This window comes from Carcharodon carcharias, chromosome 6, assembly GCF_017639515.1.
Source record: "Carcharodon carcharias isolate sCarCar2 chromosome 6, sCarCar2.pri, whole genome shotgun sequence".
Lineage (NCBI taxonomy): Eukaryota > Metazoa > Chordata > Chondrichthyes > Lamniformes > Lamnidae > Carcharodon > Carcharodon carcharias.
The window spans coordinates 33,948,810-33,968,132 of record NC_054472.1 but is presented as its reverse complement, the minus strand read 5'-3'; positions in this window follow the sequence as shown (position 1 = coordinate 33,968,132).

Below are 19,323 nucleotides of genomic sequence, written 5' to 3'. Positions count from 1 at the left end.
TAACGTATAGTGAGTATTTTATCTGTGGTCTGTTTTTTGTTTGTTATAAAGTTCTGTAAAGGTGTGGAGTGAATTTGAAGTTTGTCTAAAGTCGGAGGACTCTAGAATATGACACGAAAAGGAGAATGATATCCTTGGAGTTCAAGAGCATCTACAAGGGACAATGAACAACCAGGCCTTTCAAACTCAGTGCCAGCAAATGAGTCCCATCTTTTCAATGGAATCACTGGGCGTGTTTAGAAATAGAATATATTGCACAGTCCCTGAACAGCTATCTGGACTATGATGAAGAAAGCTTCTTGTTAAATAGGGGGAAATTGCTCCAAAGCTATACAGCCAGACTGAATGGTGAGGAAGGAGTTAACTGTAGATTCTTAAATACACATTTGCTCTCTGTCTGTGGGCAACATCAGCAAAGCCATATATACTGCCCATTATTAGATGCACAAGTAAAAAGCCTTTGTACAAGTGAGCAGCTTGTTAGGGCACTTTAATCATTAAATCACATTGGGCTAAATTTTATGGGGCCTGCAGGAGTGGGATAGGAGACGTTGATGGGCTGAAGAATCAGGGGAGGGAGTGCTGGGTGTGGTGTACTGTCGCCTTTCCATGGCACTCTGCCAGTGGGCCATCTGCCACAAGGTGCAACCTGCAGATTCCCTGCTGCCTTGTGTTGGGTGGGTCGGGGGAGTTCTCTTATTTGGGAATTCTGTGGCACAAGGAAGGGCCTCCCAGTGGCAATGGTCACTCCTACTGAACTCCCTTCGCCCCTCCCTCCCTCCCCACTTATAGCAACCACCCCTACAACCTCATCAGCATGCCTGACTGGACTCAATTGTAGTACAAAGGGTTAACAGGTAGGCTATGCTAATGTATGACATAGATGATGATGTACTTTTGACACTAACAAGTCATGTGTTAGATTCTCAAGAGAGGTTGGAATCATGCCTAGGAGCTACATGTCTACCCTGTAACCTGTTTAGAAGTAGTACTAATAAACAAATGTTAAGCAGTTACCAGAGTATGTCTACAGCCTGCCTAAGAACCAAGACCCACACCTCAACTCCCAGACAGAAGGACCCAATCTCAGAATATCGTGGCAGCAATGGAGGCATTGTTGTGTAAAACACATCGGTGTTATTGAAGGAACCACAGAGTGAAGAAACTTATGGTAGCATCTTGAAGAATTTTGGCAGTAGGAGGCAGCACACTGGAGAGAGGTAACGATGACCATACCTCATAAGCAGTCCCTGCCCTTGCCTTGCCTGTTTGACTGTCTCGAGGATGCACAGAAAGGCCAGCAGTGGGAGTTGTAGAAATGCCATTTTCTCTGGTACAGAGCAGCATCAGGTCTTCACAATAAAAAGAGCCAAAGCTTCAAGTTAGTTCCTTTCTTTATGCAGTAGGTCCGTAACAGATGATGTTTTCCTAAGGCAGGGTGTGCAGGCATCCATCACAGATTTTGATTCCATTCTTGAAGACTTGGACACCTATTTTATCCTGAAGCAGAATTTAGTAATGAACAAGCATGTTTTAACCAGTGCTCACAGCAACCTGAGGAGACGATTTAATTATTCCTAACCAGCCTATATCACCTAGCTAGTTCTCAGGAGATACAAATGCATCATCCCAGACTGCCACAACTTAATCACTTTCCTACTAGCTAACAGGAGCAATGTGAAAGGGAAATATAATAGTGTTGAATTTGTATTGTTTCTTCGAGTCCACACACTCATTCATTGCACCTGTTTTGCCAGTCAGGTTCCTTTGTGTAACATTGTGCCTCATATGGCCTGAAATAAGTTTTTGTTTAATCTCCTTGTGAACATGGTAGAGTACATTTTCCAGGAGCAGAGACCCCTCACAGTAGCAAATGTAATTCTTGCTTGTGAAAAAAGAGCAGAATAGCTCCCCAGTAGGATGGTTCCCGATCTTTGCCTCGCTCTGCTCAGCTGGGTAGGCTTGTCATCCCTCCTCCACTTATTCCCTACTTATTTGAACAGCAACACATGCACCACACCATGAGATGTGATGAAAGGCAGGTCAGATTACATCATTGAATGATTACCCTATAAACTACATTTAAATTTTCCTTGTTCTATTTGTTTATGAACTGCAGTTGGACAGGTGTTATTGATGTCACATATGGTGGTTTGCAATGAGACAAACATGTCAACATTCAGAAATGTAGTGACCTTGACAACCACTGCTAGTGTCATCCCTCCTCTCTCTCATAAGACAGAATTAGAGCACTTCCACTAGATTGCCTGCTTTCTTTTCGCCAAGCTCCAGACAGCGCATTGCAAGCAATAAGCATGGGGAAATGTTCATGTGGTGATAAGCAGGCATGCTGTAACATTGAAATGAAGATCTTGTATGCTTTTGGTAAGAGATCTCAAAGTCCACCTAAATGTCTCATGTGGAATAGGAAAAGGCCAAACATGATGGATCAATCCTCTACAGAACCTGTTCTGCTCCAGTGCCAACAATGGTGGTGACCTAAAAATGTCTCATCTCCTTGGATATAGCTAAAAGCATAGAATTATCCAGACCATTATCTGACTTTCCAGAGGCTCTAATGAGACTTTAATGTTAAGGCAGTCACCTGTATTATCTTCTTTTCGATAATGAATTAAACCTGGGAGAATATAGCCATAGGAAGCCATTGGTTAACGTTAATTCCTGACCCCATTCTCTACCTACAGACAGAGGCAGAATACCTTTCAGCCTAAGTTACTGCCACATATGTCACTTGTATCTTAGAGCGGGCTTTCTGTCTCAAATGATTGAGTGCCAACTACATTAGTCACCCCAGATTTCCAATACTCTCTGTTTCATATGTTGTGACATTACCTGGAAATGCATATTCATTACACAGCTCGATAAGAAACATAACTAAGTCATATCAGAGTGAAATGGTTAAAATGCTAATGAGGAATTAACAATTTGCAAGCAATGATGTGTAGCGATTTGGACTCTATACTGAGGATATGAAAATTCTTGTCAAGGCATAGCCATATTGGCAAAAAGGACAATCACTAATCTAGAGTGCAATCTAACAAGATTTATTGGTCAATAAAAATTGATACTTAACATTTCATCAGTCGAGGCATAGTAAGATACAAAAGTTCAACACATATAGGTAGGTCTTTCCAGTGGATCCCGGGACTTCTGTGTTCTTCTCTTCATGGTTCCTTCATCTTAGTCTCTTGGATTACAATGTCCTTCGAGATTTTAACTTAGCTAACATAACACTAACATACATACAAATCCCTTTTCAGCTTTAAATCTTCAAATCTAGTTGATCATTTTCCAACCCACAACTTCCCAGTCTACCTCAAAATGCTGAAGATTCCAGCCTACCTCAACTGCTGAACTATATACTACCTGCTGAGTGTTCTCTCTCTTTCTGTTGGAAATACCTTTCTAACAAAGACTGTGGCTTTCCAAAAATGACCAAGACTGTACTTTACTGATACTCCTAAGCTAGACTTTAACTGACTAAATGATTCCTCAGCAGCTAAATTGTTATACGTTTTCTACTCGCTCTCTCTTAAAACTTTAACCCTGGCAATTCTGTCTATACTGGATCCACTGATCTCTAATAAAGGATTCTTACAGCAGTCCTCAGCCCTGTGACGGTTACTTTACTCATTAATTAATCCTAATACTGGGCTCTTACAGCAACACCTCAACCTGTGACAAATACCTGTTGACTAGCAATGCCATTCACAAATGCTAACTTCCTAGCAAGTGCTCTGCTCCTGGCAAGTGTTCTCCTGGTAAGTGCCCTACCGCTAAATGTCTCTCCCAACAATTGCTCTCTGGCAAGTGTCCTGTGACAAATGCTAACCTTTGACAAGTGCAAAGACCTCAGTGAGGCATCCCTATTTTTATATCCTTTTTACAGGTAGCTTTGCAACATTTAGCCCAAGTACGTGCATCTGGATCAACACAACTAATGACTTCTAACCCAACATTTGCAACTTTTGACCAATGGGAAGAGCGCTCCTAGCAACTCCACAATAATCTAACTTTGATTTGTTTCTCCAACTGGAGATCTTTGGATATTCTAGACCCAAAACTATTCTTCTAGCCAATCAGCTTTGTAACCTTGGCATCTCTGCTAATTGCTAAACTAAAACTTGTGGCTTTGATTGGTGGACTGGAACATCTAGTCCTCAGGCCATCTTCCTGGCCAATCAGAACTGTAGCTTTGACTTTTCTTTACTGATAATCTAGACTCACTAGAGCCCAAATATGCGAATGTATCCTAGCAATACATTCAGTTCACTCCCAAAGGTCCTACATGTTCTTTTTTAAAGCTATATCACAGTATTTGGCACTTAAAGAGATGCCAACTTTAAGGGCAGGATTTTCCTGTCAACGAGCAAGGGGGCAGGGCCCGCTTGCCGACACATAAAATGACACGTGGTGATGTCGGGCAGAACTCCCAACGTCACCACGCCCCAAATAAATTTTCAGGTAGGCGGGGTTGCAGCCAAATCAGCTGTGCGCCTGACAAACTGTCAATGGCCAATTGAAGCCATTGACAGAGTCATTTAAGTAATTATAGGATCTTAAGGTTGGCGGGCAGGCCAGGAGCCCAAGCGGGAATTAGAAAAAGCATGAAACCTCATCCACAGGCGTGAAAGTCATGGACATGTCCCAACTCATGTAACAATGTCACATGAGGGGACATGTCAAGGAATTTTTATTTTTCTATTTTTAACATTTTTTTTACTGTAGAGACGATCTCCCTGAGGCAGCATTTAGCCGCGCAAAAGAGCACACTCTCAGGTTTAGGGATTCCCCCCCCATCCACACAGGGAGCGCATAGAGCTTCTGCGCGGTGTCACGTTGGGCGGGTCTTAATTGGCCCACCCATGTAAAATGGCAGCACGCCCCCGATTGTGGGCACCGATCAGAGGGGTGCCGATCCGAGCGCCCGCACTTCAACTTCGTCCCCGATGGAGGGGGCAAGTCCTGCCCTAAGACTTTCTTAACAACATATCTTAAAGCTTACAAATCGTCTCAGTAATACATACAAATTAAGAATTTTCATGACTGAGTTTACATTATAGTACATTCTGATAATTTAAGCATTATTAAATATACAAATGTGCTAATGAGATGAAGTCTAACAGCTGTAAAGGAGACAAGTGTGCCAAACACTACTACCTGATGCTTTCTCTCTCATTAGTGGTACACACTAGACGTTTTGGGCATTTGCTGCCTATGATTAAATTTAATAGGTTGGGTTCAGGCCACACTCTAGAAAACCCTGGCAAGCAACAATGGTGGCTTTTGAGTATTGGGTGGATGCCCAATAGGGGTACATGCATCTAATGGTTGAAGGTGACTCTTGCCCCACCCTATCTCATTGTAACTATAGATGGAGTGCTTTAGCCTTGGTTGCTGCCTACCTATGAATAAGGAAATAGGGACTTACCTTATCTATGGTTTCCTAGCATCACAGGTATTATGACCAGGTCTTCAATTTGTTAAATTCCTGGATGAGATCCCCAGTTTGCTACGACCGGGACGAGGCCCCAATTTTGTTATGATCCCGGGTGAGGAAGAATGAACTGGCTCCCCTCTTTGTTTAACCCCCTTGGTTGGCCACAACAAGGTTAGTTTAAAAATCCTTTCCCTGTGGATACCTTTTCCCGGTCCAAATGTATTTACTTTTTATAAGGAGCCAATTTAACCAGGCTTTCTTGAGTCAAAGAAAGAGTAAGTTTATTCATTACCAAAATGCGAGGAAAAATAATAAAATGATGCAGCACAAGCATACACACAGAGATCAGAAAGGAGAAATTAAGAGTACAAACCACAGTTAAAAAAATACAAATTAGTCCTTGGCTTGTCCCGTGAGGCCTCGATGGCTGTTAAATTGGCTGATTCCGGTAGAGCTGAATTTAGCAGATTTGCAGTCTGTTGGAGACACTTGTTGGCTTGCCCTGTGGGAGGAATTCTGGTTCTCTATGCAGGGTAACTGAAGATGCTATCTTGTTGCTTTTTACTTGTGGTCTCTCCTAGAACACACTTGGCCCCAGCAAAAGAGAGAGAGAGAGAGAGAGAGAAATCGCCTGCTTGTCTTTGCAATGGTCACTGACTGGTGTTTCTTCTTGTTTCTGAATAGGAGAAATAGGCATGTCTTGCTCTGGAGTCCGTTTTTATTTTATATCCGACTATTTTACACATTTAGAGATATAATTCAACAGGAGATGGACTTTTCAATGTCTGCTGAGATGGGCGAATCAGTCTCCTTTGTCTCCGTAAACACAGGAGATTAAAAGTCCAGTCTTTTGCATTTTCCATATCTCTCTTTCAAGTGTCTCTGTTTGAAATAGGCCTTGACATCTCTTCAGGTGGGAAATTCCATGTTCTCTCAGGACTGATCTGTCAGTGTAATCCACATAAGAATTTTCCAGAAAGTGGTCACTTTACATTATTAGTCACTTTTGATCAGTCTTTACCTGTATTTCTTTTAAAAACACAGGTATTCCTTAACGGAGTTCAATGTGCCTTTCTGTAGTCGATAGCTGTCATCCACTGTTGTGACGCTTCCCATGCATCAGGAATGAAATAAGATTCATTCTCATTTCATTACAAGTAGAAAAAAATATATGTAAAACATTAAACACACTCACTCTCATTCATTCTCTTAGCCTTGGTCACTATTGCCTTTTCAGTTCTAACTGGGTCTCTTTAAGTTCTGGATAGGGTCTCTGCAATCACATTTGATTTTCTGGCATTGGAGGTGATTTTTAGGTGACAGGGTTGAAGAAACAAACCCAAATGGAATAACCTGGCATTCTGTGTTTCAAACTTTTCCACAAAGGTTACATTCATTAAGGTTTCGAAATTGCTGTGTTTTTAGCGGTAATTCTTAGTCAGTAACCCTGTGTCACTCCCATACTGTAATGCTCAATTAAGTATTATCAATGGGATTTGGTTGTTTTACCTGAATGTAGCTCAAAAATTGCTAACAATAGCCAAGCTGCTCTGGAGCAGACCATGCTTCACCCTGGCCACTAGCCTCATCTTGTCTTTCACAAAGGCTGTTATTATGCAAACTTGTTTGGCTGTTGGGCTGAACTGCTCTTGTCAGGCTTAACTCTTTGCCTATCTCCGCTATTCATGAAATTACTGGCTCAAACACAGGCACTTTTACAGGTTTAATTTTCAGGAGGTTAGTGGGCTGTGCCCCGACTTTCCCCTTCTGTAGGGATCCTGGTTCCGGTACTTCAGTTTTAGTGAGTTTTTCATCAGCACGGTTCTGGTTGCGGCCTAAAGCTTTTGTAGTTTCATCTGATTGATTAGGGCTTACCCCTGCATGGGGTTCCCTGCTGAGATCCTTGTGATCTCCACAAGTATTACCTGCTTTGGGGTAGGTTACCTTCCCTTTCTCCTGTCCAAATCTGATTCCTAAGGTTTTAAACCGAGTTTGAGCCCAGCTGCAGCTTCCGAACTCAGTTCCGGTGCTTCCCTTTTTGTGGACTCTGCCTTGACAAAGAAACATAGAAACATAGAAAATAGGAGCAGGAGTAAACTGTATGGCCCTTTAAGCCTGCTTTGCCATTCAATGTAATCATGGCTGATTCTTTATCTCAATGCCATACTCCCACTCTCTCTCCATACTCTTTGACACCTTTACAGCCTAAAAATCTATCTATTTCCTTCTTAAATATATTCAGTGACTCTACGCTAGAGAATTCCACAGTTTCACCTTTGAGTGAAGAAGGTTCTCCCTATCTCAGTCTTAAATGGCCTACCCTGTATCCTGAGACTGTGACACCTTGTTCTAGAACCCCCAGCCAAGGAAACATCATCCCTGTATCGAGTCTGTCCAGCTCAGTCAGACTTTTATATGTTTCAATAAGGCCCCTTCTTGTTCTTCTAAATTCCAGTGAAACAGGCTAAGTTGACTCAATCTCTCCTCATATGACAATCCTGCCATCCCAGGAATCAGTCTGCTGAATCTTTGCTGCACTGTCTCTATAGCAAGTATATCCTTTCTCAGGTAAGGAGACCAATCTGCACACAATACTTCAGGTGTGGTTTCACCAAGGCCCTGTACAGCTACAGTAAGACATCCTTGCTCCTGTATTTGAGACCTCCTGCAATTGAGGCCAACATAACATTTGCTTTCTTAACCACTTGCTGCACTTTCACCACATCATCCCAGTGATGTGGGATTACAATTGAGTGGATAAACTGGAGAAGAAGGGTTTTTAAAAATTCATTCACGGGATTTGGGCTTCGCTGGCTGGGCCAGCATTTATTGCCCATCCCTAAATGCTCTTAAGAAGGCGGTGGTGAGTTGCCTTCTTGAACCGCTGCATTCCATGTAGTGTAGGTACACCCACAGTGCTGTTAGGAAGTGAGTTCCAAGATTTTGACCCACTGACAGTGAAGGAATGGCAATATATTTCCAAGTCAGGATGGTGAGTGACTTGGAGGGGAACTCCCAGGTGGTGGTGTTCTCATCTACCTGCTGCCCTTGTCCTTCTAAACGGCAGTGGTCCTGGGTTTGGAAGGTGCTGTCTAAGGGGCATGGTGAATTCCTGCAGTGCATCTTGTAGATGGTATACTCTGCTGCTATTGTGCGTTGTTGGTTGAGGGAGTGATTGTTTGTGGATGTGGTGCCAATCAATCGGGCTGCTTTGATCTGGATGGTGTCAAGCTTCTTCAGTGTCGTTCGAACTACACTCATCCGTGCAAGTGGACCTTATTCCTTCACACTCCTGACTTGTGCCTTGAAGATGGTGGACAGGCTTTGGGGAGGCAGGAGGTTCTTAGAACGGAAGAGGCTAAGAAATTATAATGCTACTTAAAATCATGAAAGGATTAGAAATAGTAAATGAAGAGAAACACTTTCCAAAAGCTCTTTCCCAAAGGTTAATAAACAGAGGGCATTGATTTACGGTGAATGGCAAAAGGACCAGAGGCAACATGAGGAAACATTTTATTATGCAATAAGTATTTAGGATTTGGAATGCACTTCCTGATAGGGTGATGATTACAGGTCCAGTATTAGTCTTCATAAGGGAATTAAATAAATACTTGAAGGAGAAAAAATTGTTGGGTTATGGGGCAAGATCTGGAGAGTGGGAATAACTCTATTGCCCTTTGAAAGATTTCGTGCGTATAGGCTCAATGGGCTGAATGGGTTCTCCTTTCTTGTGTTATCCTATGTTTCTATGAAATTCACTGGCAGGTTTGAAACTAGTTTGCTAATAGAAAGAGGAAGATAATGGTTAGCGTCTGTATCGAAGATAGTGATGAATTTATAGGATCTAAAGAGAACCCAGCCTGATGTGCAGCAATTCACTTGAGTATGTAAAACATCTAAGTGGACAGTACATTCCAAACGTTTGCTGTTTGGATCCTTTCACCATGCTGAAAGTATATTTTTGTTGTATGGTTGATCAGAAATTTTGGATTTGGGACATCAGTTTATGAATTTTATCTGGTGGTTGGATATGTTCAGGTTCATGCACATGTTCATGTGCTCACTACACAACTTCTGCACTTAACATGATTGGGTTCAGAGAGCCTTATGCAGCCGTAGCTGAAGCCAAACACTGTCATCAGGTGGAGTCACTGTTCTGTATATGGGGTATTGGTGAGCTCATGTTGCAGTCAGGAGGATATTGACAATACACTTAACATTTTCTTGTGAGATGTGCTTCTCACCATACCTCTTAGAAAGGATTATTGGCATCTATTGACTGTCTAACGAGGGCTCAAATGTGCCCTTGTTAGTTGTCTATTGAGTAAATGATGACTACTCCAATTAAATATTGGGAAGACTCAAGCCATTGTCTTTGGTTCTCATCACAAACTCCATTCCCTCACTTCTGATTCCATCCCATTCCCTAACAATTGCCTGAGGCTGAACCAGATTGTTAATAACTTTGGTGTCATGCTTAACTCCAATCTGAGCTTTCAACCACATATCCATGCCATCATAAATGCTGTCTATTTCTGGCTTTGTAACACTGGCCATCTCTGCTCTGCCTCAGTTCTTCTGCTGCCGAAATCCTTATCCATGCTTTTGCTACGCCTAGACTTGACCACTCTAATGCTGTCCTGGCCAGCATCCCACATTCTGATCTCCTTAAACTTGAGGTCATCTAAAACTCTGCTGCCATGTCCTAATTCTCAGCAAATACCATTCACCCATCACTCCTGTGTCCACTAACCTACACTGGCTCTTGGTTAAATAACACTTCAGTTTTAAAATGTTTGTCCTTGTTTCCAAATCCCTTTGTGGCCTGCCCCCTCCCTACCTCTGTAATCTCCTCCAGCCTCACAACCCTTTGTATTTCTGGGCTCTTGAGCATCCCTGATTTTAATTGGTCCACAATTGGAGCCTTCAGTTGCTGAGGCCCTAAGCTCTGGAATTCCTTCCCTAAAGCTCGCTGCCTCTCTTACCCGCTTTCCTCCTTTAAAGGCATTTTTTAAAGCCTACCTCTTTGACCAACTTTTGGTCATGTGCCTGAATATTTCCTTATGTGGCTCATTGTCTTATTTTGTTTTATAATGACTCTGTCAAGGACTTTGGGACATTTCATTACATTAAAAGTACTATATAAATAGAAGTTGTTGTTATTCTCCTCCTCTTGGAAAACCGCTTTGTGGTCAAAATTGCTGGAAGATAACACACTTGGCAGTAGAAAGATTAGAACTGAGTTGACATTCTGTGGCAGACTCAGCAATCCGATTCCACTGTATTCCTGAAACTATTATTAATTGATTAGCCGATCTGGTGATTTGGTAATGGAACCAAAAGAGTAGAGGGATCCATCAACTGTCAACCTAGCTCCACTGAAGTTTGCCAGTCAAAAGTTAAAGTGGTCTGGCTTGAACATGTGTGTATGCTGTTAAGTTGTACCTTTTTGACTTGTTAAACTCCAACAGAATCCTGTGCACACCTGAAAGTCCCTCTTCTAGGCTCTTGCCAAACTGTGTCCAAGTAATCTGAACTTTGGCAAATTAATATATTCATTAAGGCCTGAATGTGCAGCATACTGAACAATTAAAAATATGAATATTTAAGTAGCTAGGTCTCCGGAATCAACTATGATCCAGGTATAAATGGTCAACATCTAACACAGATTCTTGTGTTATATAAAGCCTTGTTCGAAAGGTGCTTTAACCACAACAATAAAACTTAGCTTGGTTCACTTGTCAAAAACGGGATGCTGGCATTGCAAGAGGCTGTGAGAGCCTCCAGCAGTGACTGCTCCATGGCCAGCTTTAGCAAGGATATAGTACAATGTGTGCAGTCATCCAACTGTTCTGCAGTCCAGTTTTGGCACCTAGCAACACCCACTCACATGAATAGTCTGGTTCAATCTCAGGCAATTGTTAGGGAATGGGGTGGAATCAGAAGTGAAGGAATGGAGTTTGTGATGAGAACCAAAGACAATGGCTTGAGTCTTCCCAATATTTGTAAGAGTAGTCATTATTTACTCAATAGACAACTAACAAGAGCACATTTGAGCTCAAGTGGCTCAAATGTGCCCTTGTTAGATGGTCAATGGATGCCAATAATCCCTTCTAAGAGGCATGGTGAGTAGAACATCTCACTAGAAAATATTAAGTGTATTGCCAATATCCTCCTGACTGCAAGGCCAAGAGTTATGGCTATAATCACAGTGGATATTATTACTTATTTAAGGATTGTATACTACAGGCTTTGCTTTTCAATTGCTTTTTTCTGGAAGGAAACCAATAGCACTGTTTTAAATACGGATTACTTGGGGTCATCTACGGTCTGCCAGTCTTACATCATGGGGCAGAATTATCCATGCCCGCTGGCGTCGGGAGTGTTCAGTGGCATAAGCGGACAATATGGCGTGATAAGTTTCATGACAGCATGAAGCCAGTTTGCGATTGTCTGCTCAGCCCGCCAATGGTGGGCCATGTTTCCTGCCATCGGACATCGGGAACCTCATTGCAATATATCAGCATATCATTATCAGGCCCCCACTGGAATCATGTCCCTCACTGGATCGTCCGTTCACTTCGGCGGGAAAGCACACCGATGTGTTTTACAACTGTACACAAAGGGCGTTCATTTGGCCGCCTGTACTTTGAGGGGAACTCGGAGGTGAGTGCACAGTAACGTTGTGCAGCACTCTCCAGGGTCGACTGTTGGACTTCAAGCTTGAGGGGCATTAAGGGCAGCCCTGCCATTGAGGTGACTTGTGGGTGGGCAAGGGGAGCCCTGCCATTGAATATAGCGCACAAGCATTCAGGGTGGGGGTTAGGGTAGGCAAGGGAAGTGGCCACGTATTAGGGTAACCTGTCTAAAGTGACCATTCCTTTGCAGTTGAGACAGTTCAGGCGCAGCTACATTGATACGACTGGCCTCTAGCTTATCTGCCAACTCAAACAATGCAGAGGCATCAAAGTGCCACCAAGTGCTCCAAATCTTTTCACACCCCAGCACAGACTGCAAACTCATGAGTATTTTACTGGATTACAGAACAGTTGGACGACTGCATACATACAATCTCCTCACTAAAGCTGTACATGGAGCAATCACTGCTGGAGGTGCTCACAGCTTCTTGCAATTTCATCATCCTGGTTTGGACTAGATTACCCCATGGTTCAAGCTAACACTGCAGCTTTGCAGAGTGGATTAGGAAAATGCCTGCACCTGAGCTGAGAGCACAGCATGCAGTCCAATAGGCAAAGCTGCCACCGATTAGTCAGGTGGAGTGGGGCAGAGGTTGGGGTTTTGGGTAGCCATGCAGCGCACTAATCTCTGGCCATTCAAGTGACATCTAGCACTGTCCGGGAAGGGGCCTTCACACTTAACAAAGAAAGGTCCTTAGTACACCCATGCTAAACACTTGTCTCACTCTCTCTCTTTCATCCTTCAAGAGGAGTACATCAGGATCATGAAGCCTGGTGAGCTACCTGTATGCCTGATGGTCTATAGAGAGCATAGACGATGGAGGAGAGAGCAACGGAGGTCCTGGTTACACAGAGGTAGGATCAGCAACCTCAGGAAGAAGTGATGGCTGGGATTCCTGTACATGCAGCCAAAGAACCACAGCAAATCATCGCTGGTTGGCGCCAGGGTGTCAGCTACTGCAGGATTTGGCGCCACAGGGTCATGGAGGGAATCCACTGCCAGTGGCCGTGAAAGCAACCATGGTGCTCAATTTCTATGCCAGTGGCTCCTTTCAGGGCTCCACAGGTGACCTCTGTGGGATCTCATAAGCCTCCACCCACAAATGCATCCATGAGGTCACAGGTGTCATCTTTGTGAGGGCACACAACTTTGTGCATTTCATCCGGGACCAGGATAGCCAGGGTGCAAGACCGATTCGATTCGCCCAGATCTCGGGTTTCCCACAGGTGCAGGGTGCAATTGACTATACTCATGTGACGCTCAGATCTCTGTCACAACACATGGTGGTCTACAAGGCATTCCTTTCACTGAATGTGCAGCTGGTGTGCGACCACTGGAAACGCATCCTGCAGATGTGCGCACAGTTTCCAGAGAGTGTTCATGACTCCTGCATCCTCATTCAATCACAGATCCCTTAAGCCTTCCAGGATCCATGGAAGTTGCAGGGATGGCTCCTCGGGGACAAGGGCTACCCGCAGAGGACATGGCTGATGACACCTGTGTGGCGGCCTCAGACTGCAGCAGAGCGAAGGTATAAAGAGGCTCATGCTGCAGCTCACAACTTGGGAGAGCAGACTATCAGGATGCTGAAGATGAGGTTCTGGTGTCTGGACTGGCCTGGTGGAGCCCTGAAATACAGTTGACAGAGGGTGTCACGCATCGTTGTCACCTGCTGTGTCCCTTACAACCTGGCGCTGCAATGGGCAGACCAGCTGGCTGAGGAGGAGATGGAGGAGCTATAGGTCTCCTCCAATGAGGAGGGTGCCGATGGGGTTGAGGGTGAGGAGGTCTTCAGTGGTGATGATGACAGGGATGAAGCTCTCGCAATGGCCAGACGAGGGAGGTGCGCTCGGGAGGCCGTCATAGCTGCTAGATTTGTGGAGGACAATGACGATATGCAGTGAGGAGACACCATAGATTCTCACATCATATTTGTGAACATTTGACTCCAGTCTGGCTTATGGCAGGGCGAATACCCTTTATGAGAATGCTACTGTCATGGACATGCAGTGGAGGACCTAATAATTGCTCAATTGCAGGAGGATGATGATGACATGCAGTGAGGATACTCCATATAGCCTCTGAGATTGTCTGACCCTGTCTGGCCAAGGGCAGCTCGCTTGCGCTTTGTGATCAGGGTCATATTATAGAGACACAGCCATAAAACTTTAGAAGTTCTGATGATTTGTCTGCCTTCAGCACTTGAGCCCTTCAGGAGCACAGCGTCTCTGGTCACAGATGCTGATAAGATGAGGCCTGCCCCACCTTAAAGGTGCTGAGGGCGCACAGAGAGTAAGAGAACTCTGTGGCACCTGCCCACTACATTCTGGCAGCAATGACAAGCACTGCCGAGGTGCAGACATCAGTAATGTTCCCAGGGAGTGTGAGGCTGGACCATCAGTGTGGTCTGAAGGCTGCACAGAGCACAGGGAAGAGGCCCTGGACTGAGACACCTGCCTTTATCTTGTGCAGAAAGGTTTCACATCTGAGTGACAAGAACACTGCTCATCAGAACAAGGAGCCACAGGCAGGGAGACATTCTTAGGAGTTTATTGACAACAGTGAACATTATATACATGTTATTAATACCTGTGCCCATCCTGTGCAACTAATTCTCCTTAACTTTCCAAACCCTGCCACTACATCTTGGTGCTCCCCAGACATCCACAGTAGAGGTGGAGACAGCCTTCTGTCTGTGACACCCTGGCTGTGATGACTTTGGCGGGTGTCCTCTGGAGGACCGAGACTTGGAGGGCCGCGGCCTGATTTCGGGATCCTGCTGTGTGGCAGTGGCACCCTCCTCGGCCTATGGAGTTTTGAGCTATGGAATAGGGATGGAGGTGGCGTAGTGGTATTGTCACTGAACTAATAGTCCAGAGACCCAGGATAATTCTCTGGGAACCTGGGTTCGAATCCCCCCCCCACCAGCAGATGGTGGAGGTGGAATTATACGTCTAATGATGACCATAAAACCATTGTCGATTGTTGTTAAAAACCTATCTGGTTCACTAATGCCCTTTAGGAAAGGAAATCTGTCATCCTTACCTGGTCTGGCCTACATGTGACTCCAGACCCACACCAAAGTGGTTGACTCTGAAATGGCCTAGCAAGCTGCTTAGTTGTATCAAACCACTATGAAGAATGAAATCAGATGGACCACCTGGCATCAACCTAGGCACCAGAAAAGAAAATGGTAACCTCAGTCCTGCCAACCCTGCAAAGTCCTCCTTACTAACATCTGGGGGCTAGTGCCAACACTGGGAGAACTGTCTCACAGACTAGGCAAGCAACACCCTGATATAGTCATCCTCACGGAATCATACCTTACAGATAATGTCCCAGACACCTCCATCCCACTGGCAGGACTGACCCAGGAGGCACAGTGTTATCCAATCTGGAGGGAGTTGCACTAGGAGTCCTCAACATCGACTCCGGACCCCATGAAGTCTCATGGTATCAGGCCAAACGTGGAAAGGGAAACCTCCTGCTGATTACCACGGAGCACCATGCTGATGAATCAGTGCTCCTCCATGTTGATCACCACTTGGAGGAAGCACTGAGGGTGGCAAGGGCACAAAATGCACTCTGGGTGGGGGACTTCAATGTCCATCATCAAGAGTGGCTTGGTAGCATCATTACTGACTGAGCTGGCTGAATCCTAAAGGACATAGCTGCTAGACTGGGTCTGCAGCAGGTGGTGAGAGAACCAACAAGAGGGAAAAACATACTTCACCTCATCCTCACCAACCTGCCTGCCACAGATGCTTCTGTCCATGACAGCATCGATAAGAGTGATCACTGCCAACAGCAGCAGCAGGATTGTACTCACACACAAATCTGTAATCTCATGGCCCAGCATATCCACTGCTCTACCATTACTATGAAGCCAGGGGATCAACCCAGGTCAATGAAGAGTGCAGGAGAGCATGCCAGGAGCAGCACCAGGCATACCTAAAAATGAGGTGTCAACCTGGTGAAGCTATAACACAGGACTACTTTTGTGCCAAAAAGCGTAAGCAACAAGTGATAGATAGAGCTAAGTGATGCTACAACCAACAGATCAGACCTAAGCTCTGCAGCCCAACCACACCCAGTCGTGAATAGTGGTGGACAATTAAATAACTCACTGGAGGAGGAGGCTCCACAAATATCTCCATCCTCAATGATGAAGGAGCCCAGCTCATTAGGTAAAAGATACAATTTTCAGCCAGAAGTGCCAAATGGATGATCCACCTCAGCCTCCTCCGGAGGTCCCCAGCATCACAGATGCCAGTTTTCAGCAAATTCTATTCACTCCACATGATATTAAGAAGCAGGCTGAAGGCACTGGATACCGCAAAGGCTATGAGCCCTGACAATATTCCCTCAATAGTACTGAAGACTTGTGCTCCAGAACTTGCTGCACCCTTAGCCAAGCTGACCCAGTACGGCTACAACACTGGCATCTACCCGGCTATGTAGAAAATTGCCCAGGTATGTTCTGAACACAAAAAGCAGGACAAATCCAACCCAGCCAATTACCACCCCATCAGTCTATTCTCGATCATCTGTAGAGTAATGTAAGGGGTCATCAACAGTGCTATCAAGAGGCACTTGCTTAGCAATATAACTCCTATGGCTATAAGAGCAGGTCAGAGGCTAGGAATCGTGTGATGAGTAACTCACCTCCTGACTCGCCAAAGCATGCCCACCATCTATAAGGAACAAGTCAGGAGTGTGATGGAATACTCCCCACTTGCCTGGATGAGTGCAGCTCCCACAACACTCAAGAAGCTTGACACCTTCCAGGATAAAGCAGCCGTCTTGATTGATACCACATCCATAAACATTCACTTGCTCCACCAACAACGCACAGTAGTAGCAGTGTGTACCATCTACAAGGTGCACTGCAGAAATTCACCAAGGCTACTTTGACAGCACCTTCCAAACCCATGACCATTACCATCTAGAAGGACAAGGGCAGCCGATAGATTTGAATATCACCACTTGGAAGTTCCCTTCCAAGTCACTCACTATCCTGACTTGGAAATATATCACCATTCCTTCACTGTCGCTGGGTGAAAATCCTGGAAATCCTTTATTAACAGCGCTATGGGTGTACCTACACCACATGGACTGCAGTGGTTCAAGAAGGCAACTCACCACTACCTTCTCCAAGGCAACTAGGGATGGACAATAAATGCTGGCCCAGCCAGTGAAGCCCACAACTCATGAATGAATAAATAAAAAAGCTGCTGAGGGCACAGGAAGAGGGGATTCAGATGGGCTGGACTTTCTCGGATTCACCTGGGTGGATGGGCCCGGAGTGTCCACCTGCTGATACTCCTCCCAATGGGTAACCGAAGGGCCCAGGCTGGCTTCTTGAGGAGAAGGGTTAGCTGGAGTGAAATCGAGCTGCCGACACCCCTCTTGCTGTTGGAGGCATCAGTGATGGAGTTGAGCCCGTGTTGCAGTGCAGGAGGGACATCCTGGACCAATGTCTCCATGGCGGCCACTATCCTCCTAGTGTTGACCTCTATGCATTAGCATTCCGATGCTATAACCTTAGTCTGAAGTCAGATGGATTCCTCTATCGTGCCTTGCAATCTGAGGAGTGCAATAAACATCCCTTCCTAACATTCCCGAGCATACCTTTACAGCTCCAACAACTGGTGACACGGCCGAGTCCAGAGGCTCGTAATCTGACTTGAATTCAGTAAATTTCTGATTCCAGCAGTCTAAGTGTCGGATGCCAGGGAGGTCCCCTGCTGGCGCCTGCTTTAGATCAGACAGTGTGATGTACTCCTCAGATTGTGGTCCCAAGGCTAGTCTAAAGCTAGGTCCTATCGTGGTGTGTGTCTCTCCACCGGTGGAGGGTGTGGGTGAGTGCTATGATGGGACTTCAAGGAGAGTGCCTCCAGATTCCTCTTCAGAGGTTTCTTCAGGACTTGATTGGAGGCCCTGTGTCATGGACTCCATCAGCTGTTTCTCAGATGTGCTTGTGGAAGCAAGGGGATATAATTAGTGCATGGCATTGGCCTGTGAAAGAAGACACATCATTCACAGCATGTTTGTCTGATGGATGTTGCACTACTGGATCCGTACTTGGTAGAGTACTGCTGACCTCACTGTCAGTACAGGACCGGTCCAGATCATTGTCAGCCAGCTGGATGGCTGTGTTTTCCAAGTTGGTGAGGATCTTGATCTCAGAAATTTCTCCACCGGTCTGCGACCTCTCCCTCTTGTTGTGTGCCAGCTTGTCCTGTATGATTAGAGATGGAAATAGTGTGAGCAGGATGCCTGCCAGGCCAGATGATAAGTATAAAACAAAAACAGAATTACCTGGAAAAACTCAGCAGGTCTGGCAGCGTCGGCGGAGAAGAAAAGAGTTGACGTTTCGAGTCCTCATGACCCTTCAACAGAACTGAGTGAATATTAGGAGAGGGGTGAAAAATAAGCTGGTTTAAGGTGGTGGTGGGGGGTGGGGGGGAGGTGAAGAGAAGTGGGGGGGGTGTGGTGTAGGGACGAGCAAGCAGTGATAGGAGCAGATAATCAAAAGATGTCACAGACAGAACAACAAAGAGGTGTTAAAGGTGGTGATATTATCTAAACGAATGTGCTAATTAAGAATGGATGGCAAGGCACTCAAGGTACAGCTCTAGTGGGGGTGGGATGGAAAGACTAACAGGGCATAAAATACATAGATTTAAAAATAATAGAAATACGTGGAAAAGAAAAATCTATATAAATTATTGGAAAAAAGAAAAGGAAGGGGGAAGAAACGGAAAGGGGTTGGGGATGGAGGAGCAAGTTCAAGATCTAAAGTTGTTGAATTCAATATTCAGTCCAGATGGTTGTAAAGTGCCCAGTCAGAAGATGAGGTGCTGTTCTTCCAGTTTGCGTTGGGCTTCATTTGGAACAATGCAGCAAGCCAAGGACAGACATGTGGGCAAGAGAGCAAGGTGGAGTGTTAAAATGGCAAGCGACAGGGAGGTTTGGGTCTTTGTTGCGGACAGACCAAGGTGTTTTGCAAAGCGGTCGCCCAGTTTACATTTGGTCCCTGTTTGGTCCCTCCTCCACCCCCACCCCCTTTCCGTTTCTTCCCCCTTCCTTTTGTTTTTTCCAATAATTTATATAGATTTTTCTTTTCCCACCTATTTCCATTATTTTTAAATCTATGTCTT